We start from the raw sequence: 13,969 nt of genomic DNA on the forward strand, positions 1-13,969 counted from the left end.
GGCAGTCCAACGGACAAATCTGGGTTTGGCGGATGCTAGGAGAATACTACCTGCCCGAATGCATAGTGCCAACTGTAAAGTTTGGTGGAGGAGGAATAATGGTCTGTAGCTGTTTTTCATGGTTCGGGATAGGTCCCTTACTTCCAGTGAAAGGAAATCTTGGGGAAGGCCTTTTCTTGTTTCAGCATGACAATACCCCATGCACAAAACGAGGTCCATACAGAAATGGTTTGTCGAGATCGGTGTGGAATAACTTAACTGGCCTGCACAGAGCCCTGACCTCAACCCATCAAGCACCTTTGGGATGAATTGGAACGTCGATTGCGAGTCGGTCCTAATCGCCCAACATCAATGCTCGACCTAACTAATGCTAACTAATGTGGCTGAATGGAAGCAAGTCAACGGTTACCATAACCATATAGCTGTCATTGTACAATTACAACTGTAACTCCCTTTACCTGCAGGAACTTCAGTTTACTGTAGTTCATCTACTGCTTCCTTAAACCTAGTATCATTTATAAGAGCCTGTCTGTCATCTCCACCATCTGTCACACACACACACACACACACACACACACACACACACACACACACACACACACACACACACACACACACACACACACACACACACACACGCAGTCTTGTACAGTTAACCTTGTGGGGACACACAATTCAGTCCCATTCAAAATCCTATTAACCCTAACCTTAACCCAAAAACCTAATCTTAACCCTAAACCTAAACCTACCATAGCTTCTAACCCTAACCCTAAAACTAACCCTAGCTCCTAACCCTAACCCTTAACGTAATTCTAACACTAATTCTAACCTTAACCCTAAAGCCCCTAGAAATAGCATTTGACCTCATGGGAACTAACAAAATGTCCCCAGTTGGTTAAATTTTTGTTTGTTTACTAATCTCGTGGGGACTTCTGGTCCCCACAAGAATAGTTAAACACGTCCACACACACGCACACACACACACTGCATGTACAGCACCATTACACACACTTCACACAGACCGCAATTATCAAACAGCTTCACAGACTGTATCCAAAGTGCCAGCCGTTATGCAAATTATGTTACGTATGCTAATGATGGCCATGCAAATAATGATTATGTAAATGATCATGTAAATAAAAGAAGTGTTCTGACCGTGACACAGTCACGTACACAGCGGTGTGAGGGTCGGAGGGGCCAGGAGAGTGAAGGCATAGACACCTGCTTTCAATCTGGTTTGACTCTGCTTTCAATCTGTATTGACTCTCCTTATCTCGATTCTCATTGGACTGCTTTCAATCTGGTTTGACTCTCCTTTAACTCTGTTTTTAAATCTATCTCGATTCTCATTGGACTGCTTTCAATCTGGTTTGACTCTGCTTTCAATCTGCTTCGATTCTGGTTTGATTCAGGTTGACCCCAGTTTCACACCAACTATGGTCTAGTTTTAGTGAATGGACGAGCACTGTAATCTAGCAACAAGAGTGAAAGCCAACCATGTGAATAAATCATTTGTCTCTAAATTAGTTATTAGACCCTTTTAACACACTCCCAATCATGTCCTTTATACTCACCATAAAGAGAAAACTAAAACGCTTTGGAGCTATACGGGTGAGCGGGTGGAAGAAATGCTTTCTCTCCTACAACATTATCAGTAAAGATATAACACGGTGTGTCTCCGCATAAACTGGAATACCTTATTGCATTCTGCTGATGTGTTCTCCAACCTACATCGATTGGTTGATCTGTTCTATTGATATCTCCAACAGTGATTCCCAGCTGGCGGGTGGTGACCCAAATTTCGGTCCAGGGAGGTTTTGAATTGGTTTCGAGTAATTTTTGAAAAAACATTTGTGTAAATTTTTTTTAAATGAAAAATACTCCAGTCTGAACTTAAACGACTAAAACTAGGTAGAAAGTGTGTAGAAATGATAATGAACCTATAGATTTTGTTAATAATTTAATAAGCACAGTATTTTCAATGTAGCGTTATTGGCTGCGCTATTTAAAGGCTTTGGTTGATGTTGTGGTCTCAAACCAGTTCGCTTAACATTGTTCGTCAAGACTAGGGGCAAAATGGAATTAATGACAATGAAAAAGGTGGGACTGTTGTTCCTGTGTCATATAATTGGTACATTTATTATCAATGCAGCATTGAACATAGTTTTCCAGATTCCATTTTGGAAACATACGAAAGCATACTGGATCGCGACTGAGACAACCTGGTTCAATTTGGGTCCCGAGGCAAAAGCAGTAGAGAACCACTGATCTAGAATATATTCTAGCGAACGGAGGGACAGACTCACTCTAGAGGATCGCTACACTGCCTCCTCCACTGCAATATATTTCTCCACTGATAAAGCATGTACTATACAATATAAAGAGAAACCACTGCTAGAGACTATATTACGGTAGAAGTTTAGGAATACAGCACGTGGTGTGGTGATAAAGCATGTACTGTGCATCTCAGTGACAGAGACAGAGAGAGAGAGAGAGAGAGAGAGAGAGAGAGAGACACAGAGAGAGAGAAGAGAGACACAGAGAGAGAGAGAGAGAGAGAGAGAGAGAGAGAGAGAGAGAGAGAGAGAGAGAGAGAGAGAGAGAGAGAGAGAGAGAGAGGAGAGAGAGAGAGAGAGAGAGAGAGAGAGAGAGAGAGAGAGAGAGAGAACAGCCATTGGTGCTAACATGAATGTATAACGTCTAATGTCTGGCCCTAATTACCTCCCTGCACCATCACGCTGTTTACAGCAGCGGTACACGTCGACACACACACCCAAAAGAGCTCCCTCAACACCCAGGGCAAGGAGGGGGGGAGACACACTATACACAAAATCCGTCACACACACACACACACACACACACACACACACACACACACACACACACACACACACACACACACACACACACACACACACACACACACACACACACCATCATCGATACAGCCTGATACAGCCTGAGGCAGAGCTGGGGCAAAGTTAAGTCGACGTCAAAATAAAAACCTGAAAAAATTCTGTCTGTAAAGTGGGCCGTTTTATGGCCAATGCAGTGGTCTGTGCAGCAGACTATGCAGTGGTCTGATGGAAGACTATGCAGTGCTATTAGGTCTGCAGGGGAGAGTGATAAGAGTTGAAAATGAGGCAGCATTTCAGTCAAGTGGGTTTCAGTTTTAAATGAGGGAAGATCAACAGACCACCTACCAAGCACACATGTAGCTGACCCAATTCTGAACACCCAGAGAGAGAGAGAGAGAGAGAGAGAGAGAGAGAGAGAGAGAGAGAGAGAGAGAGAGAGAGAGAGAGAGAGAGAGGGAGCGAGAGGGGAGTAGGGGGTGAAAAAAGGAGCACACTGAAGCATGTGTGAACACTCCTAAGATCCCATCACATATTGAACAGCATGGCTATGCTAGGTGGGTGGGTGGCTGAGGGAGAGACCGGGTGGTGGAGACACACAGAGAAGTAGCGCTCTCCTGTCAGTGGATAGGACTAGGAGAGATAGACTGAGAGATTAGAGAGAGAGAGAGAGAGAGAGAGAGAGAGAGAGAGAGAGAGAGAGTGAGAGCGATGTCCCTCCCGCTGTTGTCGGTTCTTTGATCATTTATACATCACACCGCTCTGATCTGATGTGTGTTCTCCTGACTGAGACAAAGCCAAACTGCACCCCGACACCACTGGTGCCAAACTAATATATACACTTGTGTGTGTGTGAGAGAGAGGGGTTGATTTATGTGTTAGTGTGTGTGTGCGTGCGTGTGCGTCTGTGTACACAATGCACCTAAGGCATGGCCTATTAAAACGACAATATGTACAGTATATAATGTAATGCGTAGTTTATACCACAGCATAAAACGACAACTGCAGGTCTGTCTGCACTGCTCTGTGCCCTAAATGGCTGTACATACAGACAGTGAACAGCTTGAACATATTCAGCATTATGCAGGGGTGAGGGGTGAACATGGTCGCTGGGCATCGCTGTGAGGAGTGGCTAGGGAGAGATTTATTGGCTGCTGGGGAGGGACGGAGGGGGGGAGGGGTGGAGGGAGGGATCTATAGGAGGAACAGGAGCGGTATTCCAGCAGGTGTGCCTAACCATGCTAATGAAAGACAGAGGGGAGAGGGGGAGAGAGAGTGAGTGAGAGATGGGGGGGTATAAAGATAAAAAGGAGAAGATGGCAGGGGAGGAGAGATGGGGAGGGAGATGGAAGAAGGGCGAAGGAGAGAATGAAGCAAAGGGATTGTCAGAGGGATGGAGGGAGAGAAAATCAAGTACTAGAGGAAAATTCAAAAAAAAGAAGAGAGAAAAAGGAGAGGAAGAGAGAGAGAAAGAACTAGAGCTAAATCTGGTGGATGAACAGATGTGTGAGTGATGATTCCAGGGTGGAGAGTGAGAGTGTCCCTCCCATAGTTACTCTTTAGAGACAGACAGACAGACAGACAGACAGACAGACAGACAGACAGACAGACAGACAGACAGACAGACAGACAGACAGACAGACAGACAGACAGACAGACAGACAGACAGACAGACAGCTCCATCCTGCTAGTCCACCGCTGGAGAGAAGTGATGACTCGTGGGTAAAGAGAGACATTGTACTGGGCCCCGATCAGACCAGGAGTGGGAAGGAAACGGCATCAATCACTCTGGCATCTATTGAGCGGGCCTGGGTGTTCCAACAGCGAACAACTGGGCACCCTCATGATGAGTTCAGATTTTTTTTTGCGGGGGTGGCCACCCCTGGTTTAAAACACGTTAAAGGGGACCTGACCAGTCAATGAGCTATGTCCAATTGTAATTTCAGAGCAGGTACAGGTCTGATAGTTAACGGGGACGACAGAACTACCAATTCAACACTGTGGTAGAGACACACACAAGCGCTAAAATATGCGTATATATCAACACGTCACGCGCCCCCCACACACACATACCCGTTCACACCGTTATCGACGAAAGGAGTAGGACTTGTATATAGTAAAAGATGAATGATGTGTGTAGGAGACATTTACAGCTAATGCCTCTTCCCTCCTCCTCCCCCCTCTCCTCCTCCCTCTCCTCCTCCCCCCCTCTCCTCCTCCCTCTCCCCCTCCCCCCTCTCCTCCTCCCTCCCTCTCCTCCTCCTCCCTCTCCTCCTCCCTCTCCTCCCCTTCTCCTCCTCCCTCTCCTCCCCTTCTCCTCCTCCCCATCTCCTCCTCCCTCTCCCCCTCCCCCCTCTCCTCCTCCCCCCTCCCATCCCCTTCTCCTCCTCCCCCTCTCCTCCTCCCTCTTCCCCTCCCCCCTCTCCTCCTCCCTCCCTCTCCTCCTCCTCCCTCTCCTCCTCCCCCCTCTCCTCCTCCCCCCTCTCCTCCTCCCCCCTCTCCTCCCCTTCTCCTCCTCCCCCTCTCCTCCTCCCTCTCCCCCTCCCCCCTCTCCTCCTCCCTCCCTCCCTCTCCTCCTCCTTTCCCCTTCCACCTCCCTCTTCTCCCCTTCTCCTCCTCCCTCTCCCCCTCCCCCCTCTCCTCCTCCCTCCCTCTCCTCCTCCCTCTCCTCCCCCCTCTCCTCCTCCCTCTCCTCCTCCTCCCTCTCCTCCTCCCTCTCCTCCTCCTCTTCATGCCAAACCTGTCCACAGAAGGTCAACGGGGGGAGGGGACGGGGGGACGGAGTGGACGATGAGGAGAGGAGAGGAATAAACAAGAGACGGATGTAGGTCCATCTGCTCTGCTGCCTCTTAATGAATATGAATGAAGTGTCTGAATGAACAATGTGTTCAAGTGGGCAAAAAACAAGCTGATCTGATCATCCATTAGAAACCGTCCGTAAGCAACGCTACGGCTCGTCACATAGACATTCATGCAAATGTAAACATTGGATATATTCAGATTATGGCATAATTTATCCAGATCGTTTTTTTTTCTACCTTCAATCCAAACATCATACAGCGGGACATCAGAACACAGCACTTAATGCCGTTCCGATGTCACAAACCCTTCCCGTTCTCTCTCCTCTCACACACTTTCATTTTCCCTTCTACTTTCTGACCCCCCCATCTGAGAGAGGGGGGAGATAAAAGAGAGGCCAGTTCCCTCTCTTCCTCCTCCAATCCTTTTAGTACACGCTTGGTACAGCAAAGGCCGCTACATGCTTTACGCAAACGCAAAGTCGCTTTCTACGTAGTTCTACGTCATTTCGTGCGGCTCAAATGTTGGTATGGACCGTATGCAACGCTACGTTGCTCTGTTTGTGTATGGTGTGTAGGGCCCTTAAAGCACCATGCTCTGCAGAACACACTTCACACCAGGGCTGGGGTCAATTCGAAGGCAGTAAATTCAATTGTTGTTTCAATGACTTCTCAATAACCTGATAAGTAGAAGCTATTTATTTGTTATTAAATGTTGCAATTTTGCCTCCTTTCGGAATTGACCCCAGCCCCTGCTTCACACACCCTGTTCCACACGCACGCACGCATGGGCACATGCACGCCAAGACACACACACGCATGGACACACACACGCGCACGGACACACAAACGCACACACGGACCCACGCACACAGCCCTGTCTCTACTGCAAGAGCATCCGGCATATTTGTTCATTATCCTTTCTCTCTCATCCTTCCGTTGCTCACTTCACCCTCGTCATTCACTTTTCATTCCCCTCCACCCTTATATTTCTCATCAGAGAATCTCCTTCTGTTCTCTGTCCCCTGTCTCCCCAAGCAAGCAGCCACAGGCTGCGTGCCATCACCTCACAGCTCCAGCCTTTAGAGCAGAGAGAAAAAGGGAGAAGGAAAGAAAGAAAGAAAGAAAGAAAGAAAGAAAGAAAGAAAGAAAGAGAGAGAGAGAGAGAGAGAGAGAGAGAGAGAGAGAGAGGAGAGAGAGAGAGAGAGAGAGAGAGAGAGAGAGAGAGAGAGAGAGAGAGAGGAGAGAGAGAGAGGAGAGAGAGAGAAGAGCCAGGGGATAACGACACAGAGAGAGAGAGAGAGAGAGAGAGTGAGAGAGAAGAGCCAGGGGATAACGACACAGAGAGAAATGTAGAAAGATAAAAAGGGGACATGAACAGAACACACCAGAGGTGTAGAGTAACATAAGTCAATGACAGAGAGAAAGCAACCAGAGACAGAGACATACTGTAGAGAGAGAGAGAGAGGAAGAGAGGGATGGACAGAGACAGAGAGACAGAGAGAAAGCAACCAGAGACAGAGACATACTGTAGAGAGAGAGAGGAAGAGAGGGATGGACAGAGACAGAGAGACAGAGAGAAAGCAACCAGAGACAGAGACATGCTGTAGAGAGAGAGGAAGAGAGGGATGGACAGAGACAGAGAGACAGAGAGAAAGCAACCAGAGACAGAGACATGCTGTAGAGAGAGAGAGGAAGAGAGGGATGGACAGAGACAGAGAGACAGAGAGAAAGCAACCAGAGACAGAGACATACTGTAGAGAGAGAGAGGAAGAGAGGGATGGACAGACAGAGAGACAGAGAGAAAGCAACCAGAGACAGAGACATGCTGTAGAGAGAGAGAGGAAGAGAGGGATGGACAGAGATAGAGAGACAGAGGGACAGACACAGAGGAGGTACTCACAGCGTCAGACATCCTCCCTGTTATCGCTGAGTGGTTCGCTGTGATGTTAGCTTCATCGCTACGGTGACATTGCTACAGCCGTATCGCCATGGCTCCCAGGGGTAAGCAGGGCTTGGTTTGTGCTTTTCCTGCCCGCCGCTGACGTTCCTTCTTTTAAAACCTCAGAGTCCCCCTTTTCTCTTCTCTCTGTTCCTTCTCCACTCCCTCCCCCTGCCTAAGCTCCTCTCTCTCTCTCACTCTCTTTCTCTCTCGCTCTGTTTCCCTCTCGCGCGCACGCTTGATTGGAGAGTCCTCCGCAAGGTCTTACCTCTGTCTTTCACTGTCAGCGAAGCATGCCTTCTCTCCCTCCCTCTCTCCTTCTCTCCCTCCCTCTCTCCTTCACTCCCTCCCTCCTTCTCTCCCTCCCTCGCTCCTTCGCTACCAATCTCTCTCTCTCTCACTCTCGTTGAAGCTCTAGGACTTCCGCTCCTTCTGGTGTATCCCTCTCTTTGCCTCCTGGTCTTCCACCCTGCTTCTCTTTCCTCTTCCCTTTCTCTCCTACTGCAGTAGACAGAGTCAGGGTAGCCTTAGCACACACACACACACACACACACTCTCTCGCACACACGCACACACACAAAGTGTGACGGGGGGGACAAACAAAGTGAGAGAGAGATAGGGGAAGAGGGAGAGAGCTGTTAGCCAATAGCGAGAGGGTAAAGGAGAAAGAGCACTAGAGACACACACACACAGACACACACACACACACACACACACACACACACCCACACAACACACACACACACACACACACACACACACACACAGAGTGCTCCACATATAGACCTATGAGTTCATCAATTCAGACCCACGTGACCAGACACACACACACACACACACACACACACACACACACACACAAACACACGTACATGCACACACAGACTTGCTTAGTGCTCCAGATATAGCCCCATGACTTCATCGACCATCTAACCCCCCCTCCCCCCACACACTCAGAGACGGGGGCTCATTCATATTGAATCAGAGAGAAAGAGGAAGAGAGCGAGAGAGAAAGAGGAGGAGAGAGAGCGAGAGAGAGAGAGAGAGGAGAGAGAGCGAGAGAGCGAAAGGGGGAGAGAGAAGGAGGAAGGAAGGGAGACAGAGGGAAGGAGGTAAGGAGTGAGAGAACATTCAGTTCAGAGCTGGGGATATTCTTGTTGCTGTGGAGCATTTTGAAGAACCCCCCAAAACACACACACACACACACACACACAGAGGGAGAGTCACTTGGAGGTCCAGCACAGTCCAGTCTCCTTAGAATCTAAGGTGGACTTAGAAACCCAACCTGAGAAAACACTCAATTCAATGGGCTTCATTGGCATCGGAAACATGTGTTTTCATTGCCAAAGTATTTCCACCTCTCTCTCACTCTGTCTGTCTACATCATTCCATCACTCTCCATCATCATCCTCATCCTCATTCTCATCCCACTCTCTCTCTCGCTCGCTCTCTCTCTCCATTTCTCTCTCTGTCTCTCTGTCTCCCTCACTCTCTCACTCTCTGTCTCCCTCTCTCTCTCTCTCCCTCTCTCTCTCTTTCTCTCTCTGTCTCCCTCCCTCTCTTTCTCTCTCTAACTCCCTCTCTCTCTCTCTCTCCCTAACTCCCTCTCTCTCTCTTTCTCTCTCTAACTCCCTCTCTCTCTCTTTCTCTCTGTATGTCTGTCTGTCTGTCTGTCTGTCTGTCTGTCTGTCTGTCTGTCTGTCTGTCTGTCTCTCTCTCTATCTCAATTCAATTCAATTCAATAGGCTTCCTAAGCATGGGGAACATATGTTTCCATTGCCAAAGCAAGTGAAATAGAAAAGAAACAAATGAAGAAGAGCAGATCAGACTGTTAGCAGAACTTTCTCTCCACCCGGTCTCACCTGCCCAATTACCCCACAGCTAGGCTGCCCAACACACACATACCGCATCACAGCCCATACACACACACAGGTACGCCACAGTCCCCACACCGTCAGGTCCGCAGGGTTTTTCCTTCCAGTTCTATTAAAGTCCCGTCCATGATGTCTCACTCCCAGACAGTCAATCAAGCAGCACTAGCCAGCAGCCATTTCATACCTACACCAGCACCTGGCTGTGGAGTCCCTCTCGTTACCAGTGAGGAACACAGCAGAGCCTTGCTTTACAGTGCACTCTAGCGACCACTCTGTGTACTGCAGCAGTAGCGTAATGGGGGCATCTGTGCTAAGTGCACTCTTTCCCTTCCATGCATTACAGACTCATAACAGATTAATTCTCTCTCTCTCTCTCTCTCTGTCTCTCTCTCTCTCTCTGTCTCTCTCTCTCTGTCTCTCTCTCTCTCTCTCTCTCAATCCAATTCAATGGGCTTTAGTGGCATGGGAAACATGTTTACATTACAAAAAAAGCAGATGTAATCATGTAAAGAAGGGAGATAAATGGAGTGAGAGATACAGTAGACGCGGAGAGGAAGAGAGACGGAGGGAGAGAAAGGCAGAGATGTGGAGAGGACAGAGAGAGACGGAGGGAGAGAAAGGCAGAGATGTGGAGAGGACAGAGAGAGGCGGAGGGAGAGAAAGACAGAGAGGAAAGGATAGAGAAGTGACTTGGTGAGAGGCTGCAGGGGAGGGCCGACCCTCACACCCCTCTTCCTGTACATGCTTTTCCCATTACCTTACCTTCAGACAGCCTCTGAAAGTTTTATAATGCAGAGAGGGAGGGGTGAAGGGATTGAGAGAGAGAGAGAGAGAGAGAGAGAGAGAGAGAGAGAGAGAGAGAGAGAGAGAGAATTGGAGGGAGAGAGAGCAGCATTGTCCCATTGTATTGCGATTGAGAAACAGAAAAAGGCATAGCCACACAGAAGAAAGTGGAAAAGGCAGGCAGAGAGGTGAGGAAAGCTACCATGCAGAAAGACTCCATTATTTTTCTACCAGTCCCATTCAACACAACGGTACATTCTACACATGACACACATGTCCAGCAAACGCTGGAGCCCTCAAACTCAACTCTGGACCTCCAAGCCAGTTCCACTGCGTTTTTTTTTTATTTAGACCTGGGACACCAGGTGGGTGAAACGAATGATCAGGTAGAACAGAACCAGCAGGATCCAGACCGATTACGGTGAGAGTTGAATACCCCTGGTATAGAGGGTCCAAGTCTGCACACTCCTACATAACTCTACCTTAACCCAGACTGATCCCTGGGGCCTGGGAGTGAATATGAGTCAGCAGCACTCCCAGCTCAACATAAAGAGGTTAAGACCATGTCACACAGTAGAATGATGGAGAGGTCCCCATCTCCCCATTGAGGATAAACCAGCCAACACATGTCGGTGGAAAATTTTTGTCCTTGTACAGTTTTACACTCTTTACACGCTTTAAAGCGTACCCTCAGAGTAAAGTATTACGCGTGTAATATAGCTGTAACAGAGCTGTGACAGAGGTGTATATATTATACAACAGTAATATAGCTGCATTTACGTCAATGCACTCCAGACTCCCACAGCCCCTGTTTTACAGGGTATTTACTAGTTGTGCTACTAGGTGTAATACAGCAATACAGAATATTCACTAGGTGTGCTACTAGGTGTAATACAGCAATACAGAATATTCACTAGGTGTACTACTAGGTGTAATACAGCAATACAGCATATTCACTAGGTGTGCTACTAGGTGTAATACAGCAATACAGCATATTCACTAGGTGTGCTACTAGGTGTAATACAGCAATACAGAATATTCACTAGGTGTGCTACTGGGTGTAATAGAGCAATACAGAATATTCACTAGGTGAGCTACTAGGTGTAATAGATGTAATAAAGGATATTCACTAGGTGTGCTAATAGGTGTAATAGATGTAATAAATGATATTCACTAGGTGTGCTACTAGGTGTAATACAGCAATACAGCATATTCACTAGGTGTGCTACTAGGTGTAATACAGCAATACAGCATATTCACTAGGTGTAATACAGCATATTAATTAGGTGTTCTACTAGATGTAATATAGAAAAACAGCATTTTCACTAGGTGTTCTACTAGGTGTAATACAGCAATACAGCATATTCACTAGGTGTAATACAGCAATACAGCATATTCACTAGGTGTTCTACTAGGTGTAATACAGCAATACAGCATATTCACTAGGTGTAATACAGCAATACAGCATATCCACTAGGTGTGCTACTAGGTGTAACACAGCAATACAGGTAATATTCACTAGGTGTGCTACTAGGTGTAATACAGCAAAGAGGATATTCACTAGGTGTGCTACTAGGTGTAATACAGCAATATATGATATTCACTAGGTGTGCTACTAGGTGTAATACAGCAAAGAGGATATTCACTACGTGTGCTACTAGGTGTAATACAGCAATACAGGACATTCACTAGGTGTGCTACAAGGTGTAATACAGCAAAGAGGCTAATCACTAGGTGTGCTACTAGGGGTAATAGATGTAATAAAGGATATTCACTAGGTGTGCTACTAGGTGTAATAGATGTAATACAGAATATTCACTAGATGTGCTACTAGGTGTAATAGATGTAATACAGAATATTCACTAGATGTGCTACTAGGTGTGATACAGCAAAGAGGATATTCACTAGGTGTTCTACTAGGTGTAATACAGCAATACAGCATATTCACTAGGTGTAACACAGCAATATAGCATATTCACTAGGTGTAATAGATGTAATAAAGGATATTCACTAGGTGTAATAGATGTAATAAAGGATATTCACTAGGTGTAATAGATGTAATAAAGGATATTCACTAGGTGTAATAGATATAATAAAGGATATTCACTAGGTGTAATATATGTAATAAAGGATATTCACTAGGTGTGCCACTAGGTGTAATATATGTAATAAAGGATATTCACTAGGTGTAATATATGTAATAAAGGATATTCACTAGGTGTGCCACTAGGTGTAATATATGTAATAAAGGATATTCACTAGGTGTAATAGATGTAATAAAGGATATTCACTAGGTGTGCCACTAGGTGTAATATATGTAATAAAGGATATTCACTAGGTGTAATAGATGTAATAAAGGATATTCACTAGGTGTAATAGATGTAATAAAGGATATTCACTAGGTGTGCCACTAGGTGTAAGAGATGTAATAAAGGATATTCACTAGGTGTAATATATGTAATAAAGGATATTCACTAGGTGTAATAGATGTAATAAAGGATATTCACTAGGTGTAATATATGTAATAAAGGATATTCACTAGGTGTGCCACTAGGTGTAATATATGTAATAAAGGATATTCACTGGGTGTAATATATGTAATAAAGGATATTCACTAGGTGTGCCACTAGGTGTAATATATGTAATAAAGGATATTCACTAGGTGTAATATATGTAATAAAGGATATTCACTAGGTGTAATAGATGTAATAAAGGATATTCACTAGGTGTGCCACTAGGTGTAAGAGATGTAATAAAGGATATTCACTAGGTGTAATAGATGTAATAAAGGATATTCACTAGGTGTAATAGATGTAATAAAGGATATTCACTAGGTGTAATAGATGTAATAAAGGATATTCACTAGGTGTGCCACTAGGTGTAATATATGTAATAAAGGATATTCACTGGGTGTAATATATGTAATAAAGGATATTCACTAGGTGTGCCACTAGGTGTAATATATGTAATAAAGGATATTCACTAGGTGTAATATATGTAATAAAGGATATTCACTAGGTGTAATAGATGTAATAAAGGATATTCACTAGGTGTGCCACTAGGTGTAAGAGATGTAATAAAGGATATTCACTAGGTGTAATAGATGTAATAAAGGATATTCACTAGGTGTAATAGATGTAATAAAGGATATTCACTAGGTGTAATAGATGTAATAAAGGATATTCACTAGGTGTAATAGATGTAATAAAGGATATTCACTAGGTGCAATAGATGTAATAAAGGATATTCACTAGGTGTAATAAAGGATATTCACTAGGTGTAATAGATGTAATAAAGGATATTCACTAGGTGTAATAGATGTAATAAAGGATATTCACTAGGTGTAATAGATGTAATAAAGGATATTCACTAGGTGTTCTACTAGGTGTAATATATATAATAAAGAATATTCACTAGGTGTGCTACTAGGTGTAATACAGCAAAGAGGATATTCACTAGGTGTGCCACTAGGTGTAATACAGCAATACAGCATATTCACTAGGTGTTCTACTAGGTGTAATACAGCAATACAGCATATTCACTAGGTGTGCTACTAGGTGTAATACAGCAATACAGCATATTCACTAGGTGTTCTACTAGGTGTAATACAGCAATACAGCATATTCACTAGGTGTTCTACTAGGTGTAATACAGCAATACAGCATATTCACTAGGTGTTCTACTAGGTGTAATACAGCAATACAGCCTATTCACTAG

The 13,969-nt window shown here is 45.3% G+C and overlaps 1 protein-coding gene across 6 annotated transcripts in view; it reads right to left on the bottom strand.

Annotated features, from left to right (window-relative positions):
• Positions 1 to 13,969, bottom strand: part of LOC115173470 (amyloid-beta A4 precursor protein-binding family B member 2) — a 47,792-nt gene that overhangs the window by 23,798 nt on the left and 10,025 nt on the right. The gene's annotated exons all lie outside the window — the stretch shown is intronic.

This window comes from Salmo trutta, chromosome 3 (assembly GCF_901001165.1).
Source record: "Salmo trutta chromosome 3, fSalTru1.1, whole genome shotgun sequence".
In the NCBI taxonomy this organism is placed as follows: domain Eukaryota; kingdom Metazoa; phylum Chordata; class Actinopteri; order Salmoniformes; family Salmonidae; genus Salmo; species Salmo trutta.